The 23,801-nt window shown below is 36.5% G+C and overlaps 1 protein-coding gene and 1 long non-coding RNA gene across 5 annotated transcripts in view; one reads left to right on the top strand and one right to left on the bottom strand.

Moving 5' to 3' along the window:
• The window catches only part of Macrod2 (MACRO domain containing 2), a 1,840,776-nt gene that overhangs the window by 220,912 nt on the left and 1,596,063 nt on the right, over positions 1-23,801 (bottom strand). The gene's annotated exons all lie outside the window — the stretch shown is intronic.
• Positions 188-23,801, top strand: part of LOC106148091 — a 37,831-nt gene continuing 14,217 nt past the window's right edge. The window contains exons 1-2 of the long non-coding RNA XR_001233225.1: positions 188-255; positions 20,438-20,556. This is a non-coding gene — a long non-coding RNA (uncharacterized LOC106148091). The remainder of the gene's footprint in view (positions 256-20,437; positions 20,557-23,801) is intronic.

Genomic DNA, 23,801 nt, shown 5'->3' with positions numbered 1-23,801 from the left:
CTAGGAGGTAATATTTGACTTGGTATACAATCAGGGTACTGTTTGTTCTTCTGAGACTGAAGAGAGAAAAACAAAGCAAACAACTTTACTTAGCTTGATGCTGGAATTCTGATAAACCTGACTTGGCTTCTACTCAGTTATTCAAACAGATGTCTTTATAAACTTTGCTGAAATCCTACCTAATGAAGACTAATCTCTGGAAAATGAACAGACATTTCAGACTTGATGATTCTTACAAAGAAGCAGATTTTTCAGGTGAGCCCTTTGAATTTCTTTTAATGCCACTATTCCAGGAATTTATTTTTTATCTCTTCCAACCAAGAAAAGTAATGTTATTCATGTCTCTGAAGGGCCTCTCCTGGGCCTTCTTTATGGTCAAGATGGTATTTTTTCCACAGTGCATGGCTTTAGAGCACATCACTTTATCGTGCATGTCCATTTTCCATATTAATTCAAAATAACTATAATAGAGGATCAGTGGAGCTTGAGTTACTCTTACACTTTGCATGATGCCTCAGAAAAATCTAGACAGCCTAAAATATCACTTTAGATAATGGCCCAAAGAATAACATGAGAAAAGACTCAATTTAACTCAACAAGCATTTTTCTGGGAGCCTGCTTTGCTCAAGGTGTTATGTTACATATGAAGGTGAATTTACAAAGTGGGCAACATTCCCCGATGTTGTTCAGTTACATCACTGAGAGACTTACACCTGGAGATAGAGTGTGCAAGCTAATATTCCAGGTATGCCTCCTGCAGGATGGTTAGACATTTGAGTTTATAGTACAAGTCCAAAGCAGGCTTCCCATACAACCATGGGTTCCTATACTTCCAGTGCCCTCGACCTATCCTCTGAGCTGAATGTTACTCCTGTTTCTCAGTGTAGCTCAACTGAGCTTTCTGTACTTTTCTGAGCCCCTTTCTGGCCAGCAGTTCCTTGCTCTTTTGTTCAGAAGGTAAAACATTCTGTTGATGGCCTGGGCAACTCCTGCCTATCCATGTGTCTGCTAAGGTGCTATATCCTCAGAAAACTGCCTTAAACTCCTAATCTGGATTGAGTGCTACTTCTCTGCCCTCCTCCAACACCTTGAATTCTCTATGTCTTGAAATTTCCTCCTATTCCTTGCTTCCATCTATCCAGCAAACTGACATTCAATTAATGGGATTTTAAGTGCCTAGGAAAAGATTACCAAATAAAGAGATGGGGTTTGTGTTCTTAGTTCTAGTGAGAAGAGATAGACAATAACTAAACAAATAAATCTAAAGTAAAAGAGAATTATTAGGTGTCTGTTAGCACTATAAAGAAAATTAAATAGGAAAATGAGATCCAAGGTCACTATCAGAAGTATGGATGAGCTGGTTAATATACAGTGGCTGGAGAAAGCAATGTAAGTATGTATACAGGGCAAACCCTCCTTTATTTTCCATTATTCTCAAGCAGTAAGAAAGAATTCCAGGCAGAAGGTATAATCAAGGCAAAGAATGAGGTGTCAGCTACCTGCAGGGTAGAGAAGGAAGGAAAGAGTAATGTAGAATAAAGAAAGACAGAGAAGGGAACTATGTTGGTTAGCTTCCCACCACTGGGACAAAATGCCCCAAACCTGCAATATAAAGAAGAGAAGGTTTTTTTTGGCTCAGGGTTTCAGAGATGTAAGTCCCTGGTAAGCTGGGTCCAAAGCTGAAACATCACGGTGAAAAGGTGTGGCACGGGAAAGGTGTTCTATTGGAAAGCACAGAAGAAGAATCCATAGAGAAAGGGTTCAAGTACCACACATAGTCTCTACAGTTGCACCTGCATGATACACCCAGACACACCCAGAGGTACGCTTTACTAATCTGCTAGTCAACTCTGCAGTGAGTGCAAATCAAATTGATAATTGAGATTACTGTCCCAGCAACAGAGGTCACATCATGTAGGATCTTGTGGGCAACAGTAAAATTTTATTTTAAGTGCACTGAAACTCAGATTTTAAGAGTGGAAGTGAATGGAACAAGAAAATGTTTTATTAAAAAAATAAATGCCATGGCTGATCCATATGAAATGCCTGCAACACAGAAAAAGGCTGGATTAATCTGGGTAAGAGTCATATTTTCTTATACTTTTTGGAAATAGAGGATATATACTTTGTGCACATGTCTTTATATCTCCATAGTTTCAGTGGTGGCTAACCTATAGCATGAGTGATTTTTTGTTTTTCTTTTAAAACAAAAGATGCTAATGTATGAGGTTTTTCTAAACCTCCCTGTTCAGACTTAATTGCAGCATTGGTACTTCATGATAAATACATGGGTTTTGGGTTGCAGTTTGGGCACTCATCTCTAAAATGTTTGCCATCACTACTTTAAGATAATTGTTTATATAGTGGTACCTCAGTTGTTGAACAACTCCAAACTTGAACTTTCCACTACTCAACCAGTAAAGTTTGAAAAACAATCAGATTGAAATATGATTTAAAAAACTTCTGAGTCTCACCGCTAACACAAAGCAGTGAGCCTTCAGTCTAAGTACTGGTCTTGCCCAGACAACATATAGTACTTATGTGAGTGTGTTAAAACATTCATCATTGTGCTTTTGTGTGTGTTTTATTTCATAAAATACGGTAACCATGTCTCCAAAGAAAGTTAGCGATACCAGCAGAAAGCTAAGAAGAAAGCTGTAAGAAACACCATAGAGTTAAAGAAATCATTGGGAAACTTTAAAGTCAGAACCAGTTGCTCGGGTTTGCATTATTTCTTATGTTAAAATTATGTTTAGTTTTTAAACTTTTCAGTGTCTAGATACAAATTTGGAAAGAATTGAGTTAGACAACTGAGATATCTCTATATATTTTAAGAGTTCCCAGATTATAGCACAGGACTGTTTCCAGGTGGAGTTGACAATGATGTCATTTCAGCATTCCTTGTTCCTTCCTGTCCTCTTTCTGGTGCCAAGTCACTGGGTGTTCAGTGAATCTGTTCTCACCAATTATTTTTTCCACCCAGCTAGATGTCTTAGGGCAGAGATAAGGATGTAAACTCATAATTAACATAAAGCATATTTCTACTATACACTATTGAAGTGCTGCAAAATCATAAATTAATATTATTTGCTTTGGGAGTAGACTGTGTATTTCTCAATATGTATTATTTAAGCCAGAAATTTGGAGAGTGTCAAATGATAATTGTGGGTTTTTTTGAAGCCTAATTTTATTAATGCCATAAAATTTATTATAAAGCTTATAAATAATAATAAAAGAATAATTTTGTAAATGGAATGCTGAGTTGGAATATGTTGAAACTTTATACTTTGTGAGAAAAAAATTTCTCAATAGTTTGGATATACAGGTAGAATTCAGAAGCATTTGTAAATCTTTCATTTATGAAATAAGCCTTTGGCCTCATTAATTAGATGTGTTTATTGGCATCATTTTGCATCAGATTCATAGGTGTGATGCTTCTGGATGATGAAAAGAAATGAACGCATCAATTATAAAAAGCTTGATTTTTTTAATTTCCTCCAATAATGAAGGAGAGAAAAATCATCTCATGCAGTTAGCTTTCTTATTTCTGGAGCTGCCCAATAGAAACATGTTAGCAAGATAAGTGACTTAAATTTAATAGCCACATTACAATGTGAAGAGAAACATGTGAAATTAATTTCATATTTCATTTAACTCAATCTAGCCAAGTATTATCACTTCAATTTCTAATCAATATAAAAATTATTACTGCTACTTTGCGTTTTTTTCTTTGTATGAAGTTTTTGGAATCCTCCATGTTCTTTACAGCACATATTCCTTTGGAGTCACTGCATTCCCTTTGCTCTTTGGATAGATGTGGCTAGTGGAGTCTGCACTGAGTAGCACCTCCTTGTACCTACATCTTGCATATTCTGCCTTCTAGGGCTGTGTGTATATGTTTGTGTCTCTGTGTGTGCATTTTAAAGTAGAAAGAAGGTGACAAAATATGGCCCATCATGGACTCAGTAGATAGATGTTTCCTCGTAGGCTCACGTGATGGCACTTACAGTGATCTATGCCCTTATTCCTTTTGCAAACTAGATCAGGTGCATTCAGGGCAATATGGCTGTAAACCCCTATTCCTTTTTCAGCCATCAAAATCATGCCCTACTGGAGGCTGTGCTTTGCTCATTAAGCTTCTCAAGCAAGCTTCATCTACCTATTTCTCCTGCTTTAATAATGCCAGAAGATTTTTATTGGAATCATATAATAATAATTTGACAGACTTGAAATGAAAATCAATTTGTAGAGGTCACCTACACCTGATATGATATAATGTCTTATTTTATCTGATTGCTCTCTCTATGCTTCCTGGAATCCTATTTCTAAAGTATTGCTAATGGAGGGAGTCAGTGAAACCAGCTGTCCCCTCCAGTGGAAGAAAAAATATTAAGAAACCTTTCTTCTCTTCATCATAAACCTTCTAGAAACATACATATAGGTTTGTATGGGTAGAATACTGAAAACTCTGTCCTTAAGAAAATGCCAAACAAATGTCATGGTCTTCTCTAACTAGAGATCAGTCATTTACTTGGGGTTAGTGGGTAAATATGTCTTTGGATCATTTCAAGAGTGAAAGGAAATAGCTCAAACCTATCACACTAGGAAATTATTGTTCCTTTGGTCTTTCAGCAAATTTTCCTAAACATCTCTTTTCATCCTTTTCTGAACCCTTTATTCTTGAGGGAAGTATTAAGGTCACAGAGTTTCTCCTTCACCTGGCTCATTCCAATAATGATATATTTTTCTTAGCAGTTTTCAAATGGCACAAAATTACATCATTGTAAGTTGAATATCCTTTCTTTCATGCTGGATATTTTTCCAATAAACTGAAAGGCAAAATTAAAACAGTGAAAGTCACTGGTAATTATCTGATACAAATTTTCACTGAGAGTTCTGAGCACTCTAAAAAACAATGCTAAATTCCAACTATGAAATGCTTTATCAGTTATCAACATTTAAGACCACTACATTTTCTTCTCAGCAATAAATAAAAACATAAGTCATCAGAGATGCACAATAAGCACAAATACTGTGTGGCTGAGACAGTCAAGAGAGCTGTTTGTAAAAAGCATTCTGATTGCTTCATTCATTTGAAAGGTATTAAGTGACTTGAAAAGCTGTGCAAAGCAAGAGCTGCTAACAGTGTAGGTTCACTTCCACTCTCAGGGAGGGAGCAACTCAGTGTCTTCACTGCACAAGTATCAATGGGGCTGCCGCTGACTGCGATGTTGAGAGAGAGCCACCAGTCGCTAAACAGGTCCTTGCTCTGGTACACTAAAAATGTAGTTCTGATCACTTATTAAGGATTAGATTACCAGGCCAGTGATATAGCTCAGCAGCACAGTGCCTGCCTGGCAAACGCAAGGTCCTGAGTTTGATGCTTGGTACCAAAAAAGCAAAAACTGAAAGAAAGTAGATTATTAAGAAAAGCTTATATTTTCATTCTCTAAAAGAAAAGATGTGTTTGAGGATTTCATTGTAGGGAAAAGAGAGATAAGAAATGTTCTGTGTATTGGAAGCCTGAGAAAAATCCATAAAACTCAGATGAAATACTGACTACTCTATCTGAGGGTCTCACAGGGTCTGTTCTATTGGAGTAATGAGTCCCATTCTGATAAACTATAAGGTTGCTTTAGGAAATTCACAAGACTGATAAATAGGACCCTGTAAGCAGAGGCTACAAATTAGACATAGACCAAAAGTGCCAAGACACAGATGTATTCCCACTTCTCCAAGTGACTTTGTTTCTTCTCTCCATTTCACTCTTTCATTACCAACACCCTCAACATGAGTCCTCAGTGAAGCTCCATCATGCATACTGTCTCTATTTCTTGTTTTCATTTTAATCTCCTTCCTGTAAACCCAGTCTCTCTTTACTTGCCCCTAGATAAGCACAGTAATAGTGGTAAAATGATTCCCTAGGCTCCAAGCTCTCGCCGGGTACCTCCATTTCTTGATGCAATTGTACACAGAAGCTGAGGTCATTTTCTTGCAACAAGACAGCCTTGTCTGAGCATCTACAGTGTGAGTCTACATTGCTGCCTCTTCTATGCAATTGTAGAGATTCTCAGATCCTTATGGCTGCACTAACTCACAGTGTGTTTTTTGGGGGAATCATTTTTAGTTGGTCTTAAATGGGATTTCCCCAGAGAGAGAGGTTTCAGTGTAACTAGTTCCTCTGAGCAGTGTCCTAGGAAGCAGCAGTGGGGAGGCTGGAAAGTGAGTCTGGGAAAGGAGCCCATGAGGAATATATCACAGAGCCCGGAGTCACTGTAGGCAACTAGGGTTCAGTCTGGCCTGTGAGGTCGAGGAGACACATAAGGAAATGCCTTTAAGTGATTCAGTGAGTGGCGAAGGGAACTGGGGTACATAGGGATAAATCCCATGATCATGATTAAGAGCCACTCACAGCAGTGGGGCGTTGAATCCCTGCCTCTTCCTTACTGACTATCCCACACATGGGTTAGATGAACTGGGATAGGGAGAAGGGACCCTTGTGGAAACAGTCACAGATACTTTTTATAGGAAGCCAAAGGACTGGTATTCATGGGGTTTATTAGTGGTACAGAGAGGGTGATCATTAGATGCATGACAGGGCAAAGTCCCACTGCCCATACATTCTCAGCTGTGCACCTTTGTACAGTGAGCAATCGGCAGTAGTGCTCAGGGGCCCAGAGTGAGCTCCTCCAGTAACTGCCACCCACACCTTCATTTGAGCTAAGCTTTTCTCTCCAACTAATCCAATGGGTGTAAAGTCTAATTAGTATGATCATTTCTTTTCCATAGAGAAGGTCTACTATAGATGTTCTGTCATTCCCCCCCTAAAATGGCTTCTCAAACTGATCAAAATTCACTTCCTCCCCAACCATTTCATTGCACAAAATTGACCTACTATTTAGAAATTTAATCTTGTAGAACATCAACTTTGAAGGAAAGAAATCTGGGTTCTAATCTCAGTTTTACCAATGCTAGCACAACTTGTCCATACACAAGATAAGACTTAGTTTATGCATAAATCATTAGAGCTTTTGATTCTTTATCTGTAAAGTGGAGATAATGTACACAGAAGGCTGGTATAGGGGTTAAAGAATACACTGTTTATGGCAGCACATAACATGGTAATAAGTATTTGATGCATGTTTATATCAATATTATTTCAATTAATATTAATATTAGTAGTAGTACCATATTGCAGCAAGCAATGTATTTTGGGGGTCTTTTGTTTGTTTTGTTTTTGGTACCGGGAATCAAACTGAGGACCTTGCACTTCCTAGGCAGGTGCTTCTGCAGCTGAGCTATATCCCCAACCTTCCGCAAACAATGTAAGTATTCACTAAAGCTAAAAACTTTATATTTCTTTTGTCTTTTTTGAGACAGGGTCTTGTTATGCAGCTCAGGTTGTCTGTGAGCTCACTTTGTAGCCACAGGCTAGTCTCGAACTCACAAAGATCCTCCTGTCTCAGCCTCCTAAGTGCTGGGATTACAGGCATGCCCCCCCTACCCAGCTTGTGTATTGTTTTGCTGCTGTCATCTCCACATCTGATTCTTAAGGCAGTCTTTCAATACACAATACATACACGGTCAGTAAATACTTGGTTTAAAACGGATAGGGGTATTCAAGAAATTAGGAGACATGTGGAAAATTGCTCAGGTAACTCTTGAAAGCATGAGTAGCTTTGACCTAAGTAGCGATGTTCTGAGTGTACTTGGGAAAACAGACTTGGACTCATTCATAGCGTAGCTCTCAACTCTAGAGAAAACTTTCTTTAAAACACCATCGTGACAGTGTACACGCTCCTAAATAAGTTTTTATGATTGTGCTATGAGGCGAGGCTTTGAAAGCACTTCCCATTTCACAGACCAGTGTTACTCAAATGAAAGTTTGTCATGGTTTATAGAATCAATCAATATTTGGAACTAGAGAGGTCATTGATTAATAGGATTAAAACTGGCTCTTGTTTTAGAGTCTTAAGTACTAAATAGCGTATTATTAGATTGATTTTTAAACAGAGTTACCCAAGCATAAGGATTTTGACACACATATAGGTGTAATTTGTATTGACTCAGTGGCCACAACAGTTATTGGGATCCCAATCTGCAAATTGAACACCGTCTGAACATGTTGCCACAGTAAGAGTTCTATATACTAGGTGCCAGCTTTAAGAACTCTGTAGAAAGTGCTACTTGTCTCCTCAAGGGCACCTTGTCAAAAGCCAAACACAGAATTGTGAAAATATCAAATGCATTACACTTGGACAACAATTACATTAGATGCAAACATCTACTCTAAAATTTTCAAATGAAGTTTACACTTTTTGGACTTTATGATCTTCTAAACCAAAAATGTATTACGGCCTAATTCTTCTCTTTGACTAAAGTTTAAATAGTAATAATCTAAGTGTTTGCTTCACAGAAAATTTATCTTTGCCTTTTTACTTGAATGTTTGTTGTTCTTTTGTTTCTCTGCTATTTCTACTGCTACGTCAAGGTCTGGTATAAAGGACTTGGTTGAGTGTGTTGGATTAAAGAGCCTGGGCTATTTTGTTGTGTCTGAAGTAGCCAGAAGGACATGTGGGCCTTGAACTCCCCAGCATGAACAGTGCCTAGAACAGAAAGGTAGTGAGAAGGAGTAGAGCAGTAGGGCCAATATTGACCAAGACACAGTACCATGGGGAATTACCAGATGATCAGATGTTATATAGAAGCCCCTTCAATGAAATGGCCATTGCTAGCTTTCAAGGCTATCTCCCATTCTCAATAATTTTCTGTTTCTGACACGATGCTCTATTTGCTAACCTATAGTCTTCCATCCCTAGACACTAAATACTTCTTGACTATAATATATTTTTTCTTCCTTTTAATGCACGCATTTTTCTTTTATTTTTCAAGTTTCAAATTAATAAATAAAATCAGCTGGCTTTCTCAGCTATCCAGTTGAGAAGATTCTCAGGTTCATTTTAAAGCCAGCAAATGTGTTTCTTTTGGCATGCCATCAACACCTCTCTGTGAATATTTATCATTTCTAAAAGTTTAGGTCCAATTTCTCCAAAGATCGTAAGCTCTCTGAGATGTGTGATGCCTTGGACTTGGCAGCTTTTACCATTAATCTTCCATACAGAAGAAATTCAAGGTCTTTGTTAAATGCTGACGTTGAGTGATGGGTAGTACCCACTTGGGATTTCTTTCTTTGCACATTTATTTTCATTCCATCCTCAGGAGGTGGCCAGGCTTTTGTAGGAACAGGAAATCAGTAAGACCATGCTGACATGAGAAAATAGCAGCATTGGCCAGTCAGATATGATGGTCAGCCCCTAAGATGCTCCCGTATGATGCATAGCTGCACCCATATTCTGTGCTCAGACGCTGGGACAAAAGCTTCAAATGAGGATTTTAGGAACCTCAAAAATCCTCCAGAGAGGGTGCAATAGGTGCTGATATGTGTCAGCCTATGGAGAATTGAGTTTTCCAAAGATGTCTGCAAAAGTATCTCCCATCCTTCACACCTTTCTGTAATGATTCTGTCATCACCTCGCAAAAGTGGAGTCTAATTCTCTCTGTGCATTTTAGTGGCTTGTGACTTACTTGTCACCAATGCAATGAGATGCAAGTGATGCTTATGATTTCCAAGGTTAAGGCCAGGAACATTATAAGCCTTTCTCTGGTGTTGTTGGGAATCTTCCTCTGAGTTCAGCCAGCATGCAGGGAGGACCCTAGACACAAAAAGTGGGGACCCCTGGGTGTTCTGGTCCATGGTCAGAGCAGAGTAGGTCTCCTCATCATCCGAGCCTAGTTGCCAGTAGGTGCCAGATGATTTTAGTCTCCAAGCACCTAAATCAGCCTGTCACTTGAATCTTCCCAGTTGAAGCCCCAGACACTGAAGATCAAGAAGAGTCATCACCATAGTGCTCTTTCAAAATCCCTTGAATCCATGAACATGACACAATGGAATGGTTCACTATGCCGTCATGGTAACTGGAGCACTACCCAGAATTTATCTCTGTCATCCTCTTTGCCAAACCCAGTCCACCTCTGGTTTTATAAATGGAATTTTACTCAAACATAGCTACCCTCATTCATTTGGGTATTATCTATGACTGCTTTTGCACTCTAATTTGTGACAAAACTGTGTAATAGGAAGACTAAAACACTATCTGACTTGATAAGCAAGAACTAGTGACTTTATACATGGGTTCTCAACCCTACAGTATGGTCCCCATACCAGCGATATCCGTATCATTTGGGAACTCATGAAATGCAAATTATTAACTCCCCTCTTCAGATCAATTGACTCAAATTCTGGGAGAGAGGCCCAGCGACTTTTGTTTCAGTAAACCCTTTAGGTGACTTAGATGTTCAGAAAGTTAGAAAGCCATTGTTCTATGTTAATAATAACAAAAACACTGTTCTATGTTTTTTATGATGTTATAATATCCCCAGCTTTAGCTGATAAACTCTGGTGAATCATTCCAGTACTATCCTTTCACCTAGTCTTCCAGAGTCTCCTCTTAGCTGTGCATGGCTACAAAACAGTTCCAGCAAATGGTATACGAGAATGCCCTTGGGTATATTTCTTGAAAAGCTTTACTTGATCCAAATGACAGGTCACCTGGTGGTGACTCTTTTTTGTCTTTTTCAGGCTTGTGATACTTGTAGGCCTGGTTATCTCACTTACTTTGTAATGAGGGTGTAACTAGCATATATGTAGAGGTTTAAAATTAGGGTTTCTGGAAGAAAATGATAGCTGGTTCCTGAGGGTCATGTTTGAGCACTTGAATTAAGGATACCAACCTCTACACTGACACGTAAGAAAAAGTCCTAATTATTTAGCTTATTATTAGCTGCACTCAAATACATTCCTAACTCACATAATCAGTATATAAATTTGCAATTCATTTTTAATAATTCAAAGTGTGAATCTTAAAAAAACACCAAAAACAAATGTGGTCTTGGAGGAACATTATAAGCAATATGAAAGGTCAACTTTGCCGACTTTCAGTTGGAATAGTATCAGTTCACTCTGTTAACAATTATTGTTGAATTCTATTTAGAAGTTATATTTGGCTGCATATGACACCAAAGGAATTGGGAGGAGATCATTTCATCTAAACATTATCAAGCATTTTCCAGATGATATGTACTTGTGACTACTCTCCCTATCTTCAAGTAAAAAGAGATACTGGTATACCATGTGTAATCCATAGAGTTTAATTTCAGAGCTCAATCTTCTGCCTATGCTAATATTAAATAGTTTCTTAAATTAAATACTCAGAATCATTTATTATGTTATATATAATGATTTTGAACGGCACAATTTTACAGCAAATGTATACAGCAAGAGGAAAACATGTTGAAATTGGTAAAAAATTAAGTGCAAACTTTTTGAAATTGGATACCTCAAAGAACACTGGCCTGGGCCTCACAGTGACTCCATCTGGCTTGCACCTTGGCACAAATTATTGCTTCAGTGACTAAAAAGCTGAGATGTGCTGGGTGTGGGCACAGGCTTTGTACAGTTAAGAAAGATGCTCAGGGGAAGGCAGAGGGTGCATATAGCATCGTCTTCACATTCCTTGTTACCTAACCTCTGTCTGTGAATACCTAGGCCTATTTCTAATTTCCCAAACTATTTTCTTTTCAATCTCTGGAGGTGTTGGCATGCAATATGGGAAGTCTTTTAGTAGCCCCCCCGCTCACCAAGATGGTACCCTTTTGAGGGCTCAAAACACTCTTTGTGTCCACAGGTTGAGAAATGTCTCTCTGAAGATCTCCCAGCCCCTTCTAATGACAGAGCATGAGAATAGAAATGCTAATGTGGTATTATGAGTGAGAGGTAAGGACTGTCCAGCCTTTTGTGGACAGGAGGCCTTCAGGCTGATTGAAATGTGTGCATACAGTACAACAGATGCCATAGGAGGATGTTCCCACAGTCAGCACTCAGAGATAGCCCAGGAGTTGGTGAGCCTTTTATCTGTGTTCTGTTTTGAAAGACAACTTGACATTCTTATAATGTCATGCAAATACATTCCCTCATACAATGGCAGTGATTACCCAGGCTCCCGAGTCAAGCCACACATATCTTAATAAATTGGGACTACAGATTAAACAATTTAGAGAAGAATGGTCTTTCACTGAGAGAGAAGCCAGGGTTTGTGTCCCTCAAATTACAAGAGAACATGTTTAAATTAATCTCAATTAGCTATCACTTCAGACAATTACAGGCAACAGTGGCATTCTTGTTCTTCCCAAATACACCCAGGCCCACCCTCCACTCTCCTAGGGTCAAAACAGGACTCATTCTGAGACACTCAAATCAAATGTCACATTCTCACATTCTCTTTGAGACTTTCTAAAAAAGTTCCGCACCTCCATGCAAACAGGACTCACTGTATGCTTTTCACTGATCATGGACCCCTCTACTCAGATATCTACAGTAACATACATATAACCTGAGTTACAGTAAGCAGCAGACATGCTCCTACTCACACCCAAAAATCAGGTCACAGAGGGCACATGTGGTACCTTGTACCTCAGTCATCATGATGACCACCCCCTTCATTTGGCATAGCTAAGAGTCGGGTAGGTTGGGAAAGGTTGTAATTATACAACTCTGTAGGGGTACTGTTCACATCAAAATCTGTATGAATGATGACTTGAAAAATTGTGCAAAAGGAAGATTCTTTCCTAGTCCCTCCATTGCATAGAAAAGATGCTCTTCCTACATTAATGGCAGGCTCGCTGAGGCAAGGACAGGAAAAGGAAAGGCTATTTAACACTCAAGCGAACAGGTTTCTGGTGGGTTTCAGCTCTTTTCCATGGTGTATTATTCTCTCTATTCTGTCACAGCTAATCAGGCTTTGTGGCATATGGCTTGAGAGACACAGTGTTCTTGATTGCAGATGTCAGAAAAAAAAAATTTAAAGCTTCAGTTGATGCAACTGGCTACTTAACTTGATGCCATAAGGAGATGGCCACAAACAAGCTTCACCTCCTATTCTTGCAATCAGTTTGGTCCTGACCGTGACTCCGTATACTAACCTTGCTCCATCAAACCCCCAGAGTGTGGGGCTGTGAAGACGAGAGCAGGCACAGTGGAAGCTGAGATCAGCCAGAACAGCTAATGAACCACCAGATTTGATCTTTAGGGGAAAGGGAAGAAATGGCTTTGGTATGGAAAACAAAACACAAGAATCCATTCCCTTCGTAACTCAACCACGGCTTGCTTTGCTGCTGACATGGTCTAGTGCAATGCCTTTTGGCTCAGGTTTTCTGCCTCAGTTGAAGCTGGAGGAAGGTTGACAAGGCAGTGCTTCCAATATTTAGCTCCAATTTCACATTTGTTCTCATATGTTATTCAATGTTCCTAAGGGAAACTGCATAGTGAATGCTGAATATATGAAAAGAAAGCCAAACAAAAGTGAATAATAAGAAGAAAAGACTATGGATTATGGTTTGTTAATAGTCAGAGAGGAATAGGACAGAATTGGACAATCTTTATATTGCGATGGTAGATATTGTTTTAAATGCTTATAAAATTCAGACCCAGCAATGCAATCATTAAGATTTATCAGAAGAAATATAGAGAGATGGCCCGTCACAGCACAAGTCTTCCTCAGAAGCTTACCATCTTGTATGTTATCTTATATTGTGACCTTTTAGAGTGATTTCTTGCTGTACATTTCTCATTCCTGTTTTATAAAACATAGCAATGGTTCCTTCATTCTTTTATTGATTTTATAGTGCAATTTGACTCTGAGTTTGGTATTCTGAAAGGATGTGACACCCAGTGCCTGAAAATATTTTTTGCTCCCTGGGGTACCATCCAAGCCACTTTAAGTTTTGAGTTCAAATTGAGGAACAAGAATATATATAGGAGGAATGAATGTGGAAAAACAATATTTTGCTGTCTATTCTAAAATTTTTAATGTTCATTGAGGCATAATAATTATACATATTTATGGTTCATATTATGATATTTCAATACATGTGCATAAAGTTTATGATCAGATCAAGGTAATTGGAATATTAATCACTACAAATGTTTCTTATTTCTTTGTGTTGGAAAAATTCAAAATTCTTTCTATTACTCCTTTTGAAATATAAAACTAATTGTTGCTGATCATAGTTATACTGACATTCCTTCTGTTGAACTGCATTTTAGTATCTGTTAACTGTTCTCTCTTTGTCAGCTTCCTAGCTTTTCCTTCCTGGACTCTATAGCAACTTAATATCTACTTCCATGCCATCAGCTTTTCTATCTTCTATTAATGAGTGAAAGCAGGCAATACGTGTCTGACTTCCTTCCCTTAACATAATGCCCTCCAGGTTTATCCGTTCTGGTGCAAATGGGAAGATTTTATTTCTTTTGTGGTATTACACCACCATTACCACTATTGGTATTCATCCAAAGAAAAGGAATTCAATATGTTGAAGAGATATATGCACTTATTTTTAAAAACACATTCAAAAAAACATTTTTACATCTACATGAATGTTAACTGTTGAAAAGAACATGAAGAAACTATGTTAAGAGTTGTTTTGAGATAGAAGTAATAAGTCCTACTGTTCTACAAAACATTGGGCATGTGATAGTTCCTAATAATAGTAACTAGAAGGAGAGCTTCCAGGGTCCAAACACTAAGTAACAATAAAGAGATGTAAATGTTAATTAGTCTGATTTGACCACAGATATTGTACTGTAGCCCATAAAAGTGTACAATCATTATATGCTAATTAAAAATGAAAAAACCTTCAAGGATATGGAAATTTTATCTACTTTGATGTGATCATTATGCACCATATACATACGTTGAATTGTCACACTATACTCCATAAATTTTTACAATTAAAATAGTACTTAATAAAAATAACTTGTTTTGTATATATATGTGTATATATATGTGTGTATGTATATATATGTGTACATATATATATATAATATATATATATAGTCTTGGTTACTTGTCTCATTGCTGAGACAAAATACCTCACATCCAAAATTAAGGAAGGGAAGGGTTTATTTAGCTTACAGTTTGTGGAAATTTCAGTCCATACTTGGCTGGCTCCAAGGCAGAGTGGCACATGGCAGAGGGCAACTGCTTATGGCAGCAGAAGATAGCAAAGGCAACAAGAGCACAAAGGAGGAATGGCAGAGAAGAGCAAGCCTCTTTCCCTCCCTTATATTGTAAGCAGGCTACCCCCACCCAGGGGGTACAATCATTACATGTTAATTAAAAATGTAGCACTCACATAATTTCCATGCCCTCCTTTTGCATAGACTCAGGATGAATACAAAGTAAGGACCTTGGCTCTCTGCTGAGTTACATAGTTAACCTTCTAAACTTCTCAAATTGACACAATGAACAACATCCCAGACACATAAGGGCATGTCCTTTTCACCCCAAGATGCAGAACTGCTAAGTCACTGAGCCAAACCTCTAGACTCTCCAAGTTGACACAATGTATCAATCATAACATATGGTCACAAGTTGTCATTCATATAGATTTCAATGTGAATAGTATCCCCACAGAGTTGTATAATTACAGTCTTTCCCATCCTACCTGGCACTTATCTATGCCAAAGGAAGGGGGTGGTTTTATATATATATATATATATATAAATATAAAATTTATTTATTTATTTTTAATTGCCCACAAGAGACAATGTTCTATTTACTTCATAGTGACACATGATTTTTGACATGGATCATGGACTCCTAGGCTGGTTAACCACCATATATCATTTAAGCTTTGTTTAAACAAATAAAACAACTTTGTTACATTACCATGTAACTAAATGCAGGGAGGTTTGATATCCTTTGGAATATTTCAAAAAATAGAATGATAATTTCATAGAAATTTCCAAATGGAAAATTTCAGAAATTGCTTGGATACTAAAGACCATTGATTGAGCAGTTAATGAAGAATTTAAAACCACAGGATATATCTATGGAAATTGAAAGAAAGAGGAAAAAATATTTGTAAATACAAGAAATCAAAAGAATAGTAGAGTTGATTAGTAAGACCATGAGTCTTTAAAAAGATAAAGCATAATAAAAATAAAAAAGCAGGACACAAGTAAATATGTAAAACAGGAAAAATTATAGAGGGGAAATAACAGATATAAAAGAAATTAATCCTAAAATGATACTTTGTAAAATTCATAGAAGCACACTGAAACATTCATTTCATTTGTGTAGTTAAACTGGCAATAAGGAAAAGATAACAAACAAAACTAAAATTCTTTTATTCCTCAATAGGTTTATATACTAATTAATTTTAATAAATTTAATTGATACTTCCTAGACATTTGAGTAGAAGGTAACAATACTTTTTGTCTCCTTCTTACTGATACTTATTCTTTTTTAACTAATACTTATTCTTTTAATTTTCATTTCTTACATTGAATTACATATTTAATTTCTAAAACAATGTTAACAATAAGGATATAAGACTACTATCTTATTCTTGACATGAATTAAATTTTCTGTTTATTATTATTAAACTTCATGCTGGATCTTTAAGAGATCTATATTTTTGGTTAATGTTGCACAAATTTTTAGTGTATCACAATTTCTTATGAAAAAAATTAATGTTTTACTTCAATGTTATTAAGTACAACTGTATTAAATCTGATTGCAATGAGTAAAAATATTGCCTTTGTCATGTCTGTCGAAATTCTGTTTAGATACTACCTTGTTTTTCCACAATTAATTTGGAAGCTTGCATTCTGTTCTTTCCTGTTTTTTTTATGTTTAAAATGATTTATAAATTAGCTTTCTTTTGAAAGTTTAGAATTTCTCTTTGAAAACTGAATGTGGGAATTCCTTTTCACTGGAGGTATGTAATAATTTTTCAGGTGTTCTTAAAAGTTATTTATCAATTTAAGTTTCATCTCTTTTCTGGAGTCACTTCTTTTAACTTCTTGGTTCCTAAATGGTTCAGAATTCTTAAGTGCATGTGTGTAGAGATTCACAAAATACTATTTTCTTATTATTTTAAATTCCAATGTAACTAATTTCATTTATGCCATTTTCAATTTTGTGCATTTGTTTTCTTCCTTCTTTTCATTGTATCCTCCAAAAAATATTCAGAATTATTACTTTGAAATTATTTTTCCACATTCAAATTCATTATTTTACATAATTTTTATCTTTGCTGTCTCTCTTTTCTCTTTCTTTAGGTTGTTTTTCAATTTTTCTACTCTCAACTTTTCTTCAAGATACCCAATAGGGTTTTTTTTGCTTGGTGTTTTTTTTTTTTTTTTTTTTTCCATGGCTGAAGACATTTCTGGAACTTCATTTTGAGGTCTCCTTTTAGAATCTCTATTATATTCCTTGACTTATCTAAATGGGGACAAATCATTCTCCTTTATGTTCATGCTGTAATATATGAGAAGTAGCTCAATATTATTTCAAACAAAGCTTGCTTGATCCGGTGGTTGACCAGTGTGGCTATACGATTTTGCATCAAAGATCATGTACCTCTGTTATTAAATGAAGCACCGTTTCTTGTGAGTCTCACCCATCAACTCTGCAAGCAACCCAAAAGATAGTTCAAAACATGTTTCCACCAAAGGCTGTCCTTTAGACTAGAATACTCCTTGGATGGATCTGAACCTCTTTTGGTCATTTTAAAGACTCATTACAATGTTGTAAGTTGCATGTTCACTGTGGCAACAAATCAGAGTGTCAGGTAAGCCAGGAATGAAAAGCAAGACTCAGCAACTCCAAGAACGCTGTGGAAAATCCTAAACTGATTTATTTTATTCTAAAATGCGTAGACTCTCACTTCAAACAGCGAAGTAGCTGCATTTATTGAAGGCTATTAACAGATATGCAGAGTAAAAATATTTTTCTACATGAAGAATGAAGCAAAAGCCAGTATAAATACTTCAAAATAAAGTGCGCTTTTGATAAAAGGTAATGAAGGGAGAGACTACAAGGAAAAGATATCAGTAAACATGAAGTTTTTATGTATCTTTATGTCAATGCTAAGGTTCTAAACACGCTCATAATATTCTTACATATTATAGTTCTGTCATTTTAATTTGAATAGTTAATGCCATTTATGAAGAAAGCAGTCACACTTCCTGGATAATTACTGTATATCTGTTAAAATAAATTATGTCTTCCTTTAAAATGTGCATTTATTCCATTCTCATTCTGCTAATGCATATCTGTTCCTTCATTATATCTGCAAAATGTCAAGCCTGCTATGTTGGAAAAATCAATAATTAAATAGCTCTACAGTAATTACCTCCCTGTAACACATTTTTCCACCTTAGCAACACAAACCAAATCCACTAACATCAGAATTACACAAATATATTTCTGGGAAGGTCATCTTGTGAAAATGTAATGTGATTTACAAATATCTGCGTCATGCTTTAAATAGCAGGGGACACTGAGTCAGGTCACAAACTTCAGGTCTGCTCTTAGTAAGAGCTAACACTTTATATCCTTGTGATCAGGAAATTTGGGGTTAGTCTTACAATTTACAAAAACAAAAACAAAAGATAATAATGGCTGCAATGACAACAAGGCATGGCATTTCTCATGAAATTTCCAGGTGTTTTCAAAGTGTTTTAAGCAACTGGTCAATTTGTGTCTAAGCTCCTAGAAACTAAAAGGAATTGATCATGCCAATGATTCTAATGTTTAGAACAGATTCCATCCAGTCAAAGCCCCTATTCATGCACAAGTGAGCAGCCCATAGAGAAGGAAAGAATTTGCCTCAAAGTCATTCTGTGCCTTTGTTAACAGAAGACATTGTTTAAAAGTATGACTACGATTTTTGAAGAAATGACAAATAGATTTAAAACTCACTTCAGGAAAGGTATAAAAAAGTCAAATTTTTAGTAAAGTGACAACCCAAAACAACAACAACAAAAAAGTTGCCATCTCTTAGTAAATAGCACTTTACAAAGCTTGAAACTCATTTACAGAAAGAAAAATTTAACTTGAAATCAAGTGACAACAAAAGTTAAAACAAGGAATTCACTGAATTTGCACTTCCATGGCATATAATTTTTATTTCTTAAAATATTTTAAAATTTAAAAAGTAACAAAGCAAGATTATTAAAGCCTTTAAAAAGTCTGTGTTAATATGTGTTTTTAAAGTCTCTGTAGCCCAGCAGTAGAAAATATTTCTTTATTTTTACTATGAGAAATAAACTGGCACACTTTTGTATTTCATCTTCATGATTGAATTTGTTTTTGTTTTTATATACCACCTAGTATATATGAGATTCTTGTACATAAACAAGTTTATCTTAAAGTTCTACTGCATGCGTGAATCTATTTTGTTGCATAGATCTGCGGTAGTCTCCTCCATTGCTTAACTTTTGTTGATTACATTATTTCTTATTGTCAAGATTTAAGATGTTTATGCTTTGTTTGTAACTATAATGTCCACTATTGATTTATCTCCTTTTATACACACACACACACACACACACACACACTCACACACTCACACACAGCGACACTCTCTCTTCACCTTTCTTACCCTTTATCCTCTTAAACTCTGTTGGTTGGTAGAATCTTATATTCTTGTCTGCCCTTTCCATTGTCACCAAAGAATGGCACAAGAGCTCTCTATTCCCTCAGTTCTTGCATACTCTGTGATCTGTTCTCTGTCTTTATAGCCCAAGGATAAGGGGAGATTGCTCAACTTTTGTCCTCACCACTTTCAGCAACTATGATGCCTTTATCATAATTTCTTCCCCTTCAACGTTGTAGATGAAGACAGACTATCTTAGGGCATCAGGCACACTACATCAAGCCTCAAATCTTGGTCTTTAATTCCATTCCAACTTATTTTCCTTTTGTTATTCTTAATGTGGCTTATTTCTAGTGGTTTTATGTTTTTGAAATGATTTTACTTTTTATTTGAGCTCTCATATCTCTTCTTAAAATGCTTATTTTAGATAAAACATTAACTGGAATGCTGCAAATACAAAGAAGTAGTTTATAAAATATTCTTGTGTCTCTTTGGGCATGATTCCTCTGGTGGATGGTTTGCATCTGCTTTAGAGTGATGTTCCTTGATTTTGTTTTTTATTCTTTTATTGTCTCTTTTATCTTTTGGATATGCCTTATTCTATTGTGCACTTTTAAATCAAGGTGGCTACTTTGTGCAGCAGAGTATAACAAGGAAAGGAACACGGTGGCTGGGTTTCATACAGATGTGTTGGACACCTGTGGGCCTGCACCAGTACAGCTTGCAGCTAAATGCATTGGGATGTGGCCCTCTGTGCTTTGGTTTGACATTTACACCCATTTACCCCTAGAAACATTCTTAAATTTAAAAACTGAGTTACAGAACAGAGAAATTGCTCAGCTGCATAAGTTCTCCCACCTTTCTTACCCTTTTCCTCTGTTCACATCGTCTCAATTGTTTTGTTTCTCTTTTTGTTTCTCCTCTTTCAAATCAGGGTAGTAACCTGAGATACTATAACTCCATGTAAAGAACCCTAAGACGTGCATTTCAGGATCATGACTTACTTGTGAGAGAAGAGGCAATCTGTGCCCTGCAAGGGACTAAGATGTCAAGGTCAATTGCCAGCTGACACTTGGCCACCTGTACTGCATGGAATACTGTATGTAGGCACAATAGCTTCAGAGCCACTGCTGTGATTCTGTACTGGGGACTTTTGCCCTCACCACTTTCAGCAGCTATGATGATGTCAAAGAGAGAATAACAACCACAAGTCCCTCCACTCCATGACTTTCAATTGAAAACAATAAGTAATCATTTCTCAGTATCTCATTATGTAAATTTTTAAACATTCAGTAAAGTTGGAAGAACTTTACAATGGATCCCCATATATCCATCATCTAAATTTTACTACCTCTAAGATTTTATTGTTTTTGCTGAGTTATATATCGATTCTCTTACCAATCCCTCTAACCACCCATCAATGACCTAATCATTTTTGATTGTTATTTTATTTTTCTAAAGAAAACTGAATAGCAATTTACCATGGGAAGATGATTAGGAAGTAGTAAAACTTCATTTACAATTGCAGTCACTTTAAAAATAAGAGGCATAATAAAGCTCTTGTGTGGCCCTTTGATTAAAATGAATAATGTTTTCAAGTGACTTATTTTATGTGCAGTGATTATAGGGACCAAATGTGCATTAATGACTAGATTCATAAATTTCTTCCCTGTGTGACTTGCTCCATTGGGCCATCTGGTTTCAAACAAAAAGCAAATTTATTCAGGTGTCATTCATATCATATAAAAGTAAGGTAGAAATTTCCTTCCTTAGAGTCCATCTCTCTGGTCCTCATACAATGTATGAGGGACCTGTCATAATAAACCTTACTATCACATCAAAGAGGAGTATGGTTGTCATTATGTTACACTGGCAACTGAGAGGTACTGCATGTTACAAACAGCTGCAGTGCTTTAAGTGTGGAGTTATACACTGAACTCCCTAGAGTTTTTCATATGCTGAGTTATCAGGCACTGACTTGACATTTGAGACTCTCACGTGGAGGATCAAGTAGCCACTAACTTTCCTTCCAGGGAATATTGGGAAGATACCAAATACCTTTAAGAGTTTGAAAGGGCCAGGGATTGAGATGCAGGTACTCAGCTTGGACCCTTTTCCTCATGGTGAATCAACACCAGTAAGAAGTAAGAAAGAAAGAAGCATGAGTCTACTTAATTTCTTTCAGTGTGGTTTCTACAAAGAATACCCACTATTCTGGGGGAAAAGCCTGCAACCTACAAGTGTGTGAGGTTGAGAGGGATGTCTGGCCATGAGAGAAACAGAGCACTAGAGGCACACAGACTGCTCCAAGCATGATATCACTTGGGTGATCCCATAACTCCATTTTTTCAGGCAGTTCCAGTTTGATGGCCTATATGTTATATATTACCATATTAGCAATGTCCCTTTATCTTATCACGTGTCCTGATTTGGATTATAGGTTGTGTCTCCACCTAGTACATTACTGGAAAGAAAGATGGTAGAATGTTTTTCTCCAACAACCTTAAAGCAGTGTACCCCTCCCTGAAACAGGGAACTACTGGTCAGAGGTAGAAATTCTAGCATGATGCCAAGAACTGCAGGCTGTTTTCAGAAATAACATCTGGTAAATTTAAAAGCCTGGTACATCATTTGCAAAATAGACAATAGAAGAACTGTGCAAAGAAAGCATTTCTGTGCTAGGAGTACAACTGTCTTTCCAGGATTTGCTGCTGATGAAATTCCAGCATATCATCAGTCTTACAGTTATAAGGGCCTACATAGATAAGGCCTAGGTCTTGAGGAGAATCTACTCTAATTCTTTCTCTTCAAATAGGTAGACTACATGGAGCTGACATTGTCAAGGAAATAAATAATCACACATAGACATACACATGCATACACCGGATGTTCAAAAGCAAATAAGAATTCTGTGCTAAATATTTTATATGTCCTTTCTCATTTAATCTTCAGTTTTATCTTACTTTTTCATTGCTAGCACCACGGTGATATGTAAAACCTGTTTTTGCTTTAAAACAGAAATATTAAACCTACTGGAAGATAAAATAGGTAAAACACTTGAAAACATAGGTGGAGGAAGTGATTTTCTAAACAGAACCTCAATCACACAGAGATAACAGCAAGAATCGACAAATGGGATTTATGTCAGACTGAAAAGCTTCTGTAAAGCAAAAGAATCAATCAATAGAATGAAGAGACAGCCTGCAGATTGGGAAAAATTTTTGTCAGCTACTCCTCAAACAGAGGACTAATATCTAGAATATATAAAGAACCCCTCAAAATTAAATCACCTAAAATTAAAGACTCAGTCAAGAAATAGGCAAAAGAATTTGTAAGAATTGTGCTGTCTCACTAGTGTAAGACCTGAAAGAGTGAATAAAAACTAGGAGGTATGATAGACATTGTGAAATGAAAGGAAACTGCTCAAAAGTAAAGGGCAACTGGGGTGTGGGAAATGAGAAGGGAAAGAAGGGGAAATTATGTAGCTGTGTATATACAGGATAGCTAACACAGCTGTACTACTGTCTTCTATTGCTCTACAGAAAGGAACAGTTAATGATTACTTGTTTAATCAATCTTGTATGTCTCTATTTGTTTGCCTGAGAAACCACTTTGAAGATATCAATAAGTAATACAACAAACATTGTTAATTTCCTACAACTTTGTCTGTAACTGTTTTGTTTGTATTGTTCTTATACTATTTTCTAAAAGGATGTCTGTTTGTTAGTATGTTTTCCTTCTTTTATTTCTTAAAGTAAAAAAAAAAAAAAGAAATAGGCAAAAGAAAAGAACAGGTACTTCACGAGGAAGAAATACAAAGGGTCAAAAAGTATATGAAAAAATGTTCAAAATCTCTGACCATTAGAATAAATCCAAATTAGAACAATACTAAGATTTCATCTTACTCCAGAAAGAATGACAATCATTAAGAAAGCAAACAATAACAAATGCTCATGAGGCTGTGGTGAAAAAGGAACCCTCCTTCATTGTTGGTGGGAATGCAAACTAGTACAGTTATCATGGAAATCAGTATGGAGATTTCTCAAAGAATTGAAATTAGAAATTCCATATGATCCAGCTATCTCCCTGTTGGGTATCTTCAAAAAGTTTAAGTCACACTACCATGATTGATACATGCATGACAATGTTTATAGCAGCAAAATATGTAATAGTTAAGTCCTAGAAGCACCCTGTAAACCCATTAACAGATGATTGGGTAAAGAAAATGTTATATTTATTATAATGGAATACTACTCAGCTATAAAGAATGACACATTTGAGAACTTTTAGGCAAATGG

Source organism: Chinchilla lanigera, unplaced genomic scaffold (genome assembly GCF_000276665.1).
Source record: "Chinchilla lanigera isolate Chin_1 unplaced genomic scaffold, ChiLan1.0 scaffold00014, whole genome shotgun sequence".
NCBI classification, from domain to species: Eukaryota; Metazoa; Chordata; class Mammalia; order Rodentia; family Chinchillidae; genus Chinchilla; species Chinchilla lanigera.
Note: the sequence above shows the minus strand (reverse complement) of the source record. Positions and strands in the feature narration are given on the sequence as shown.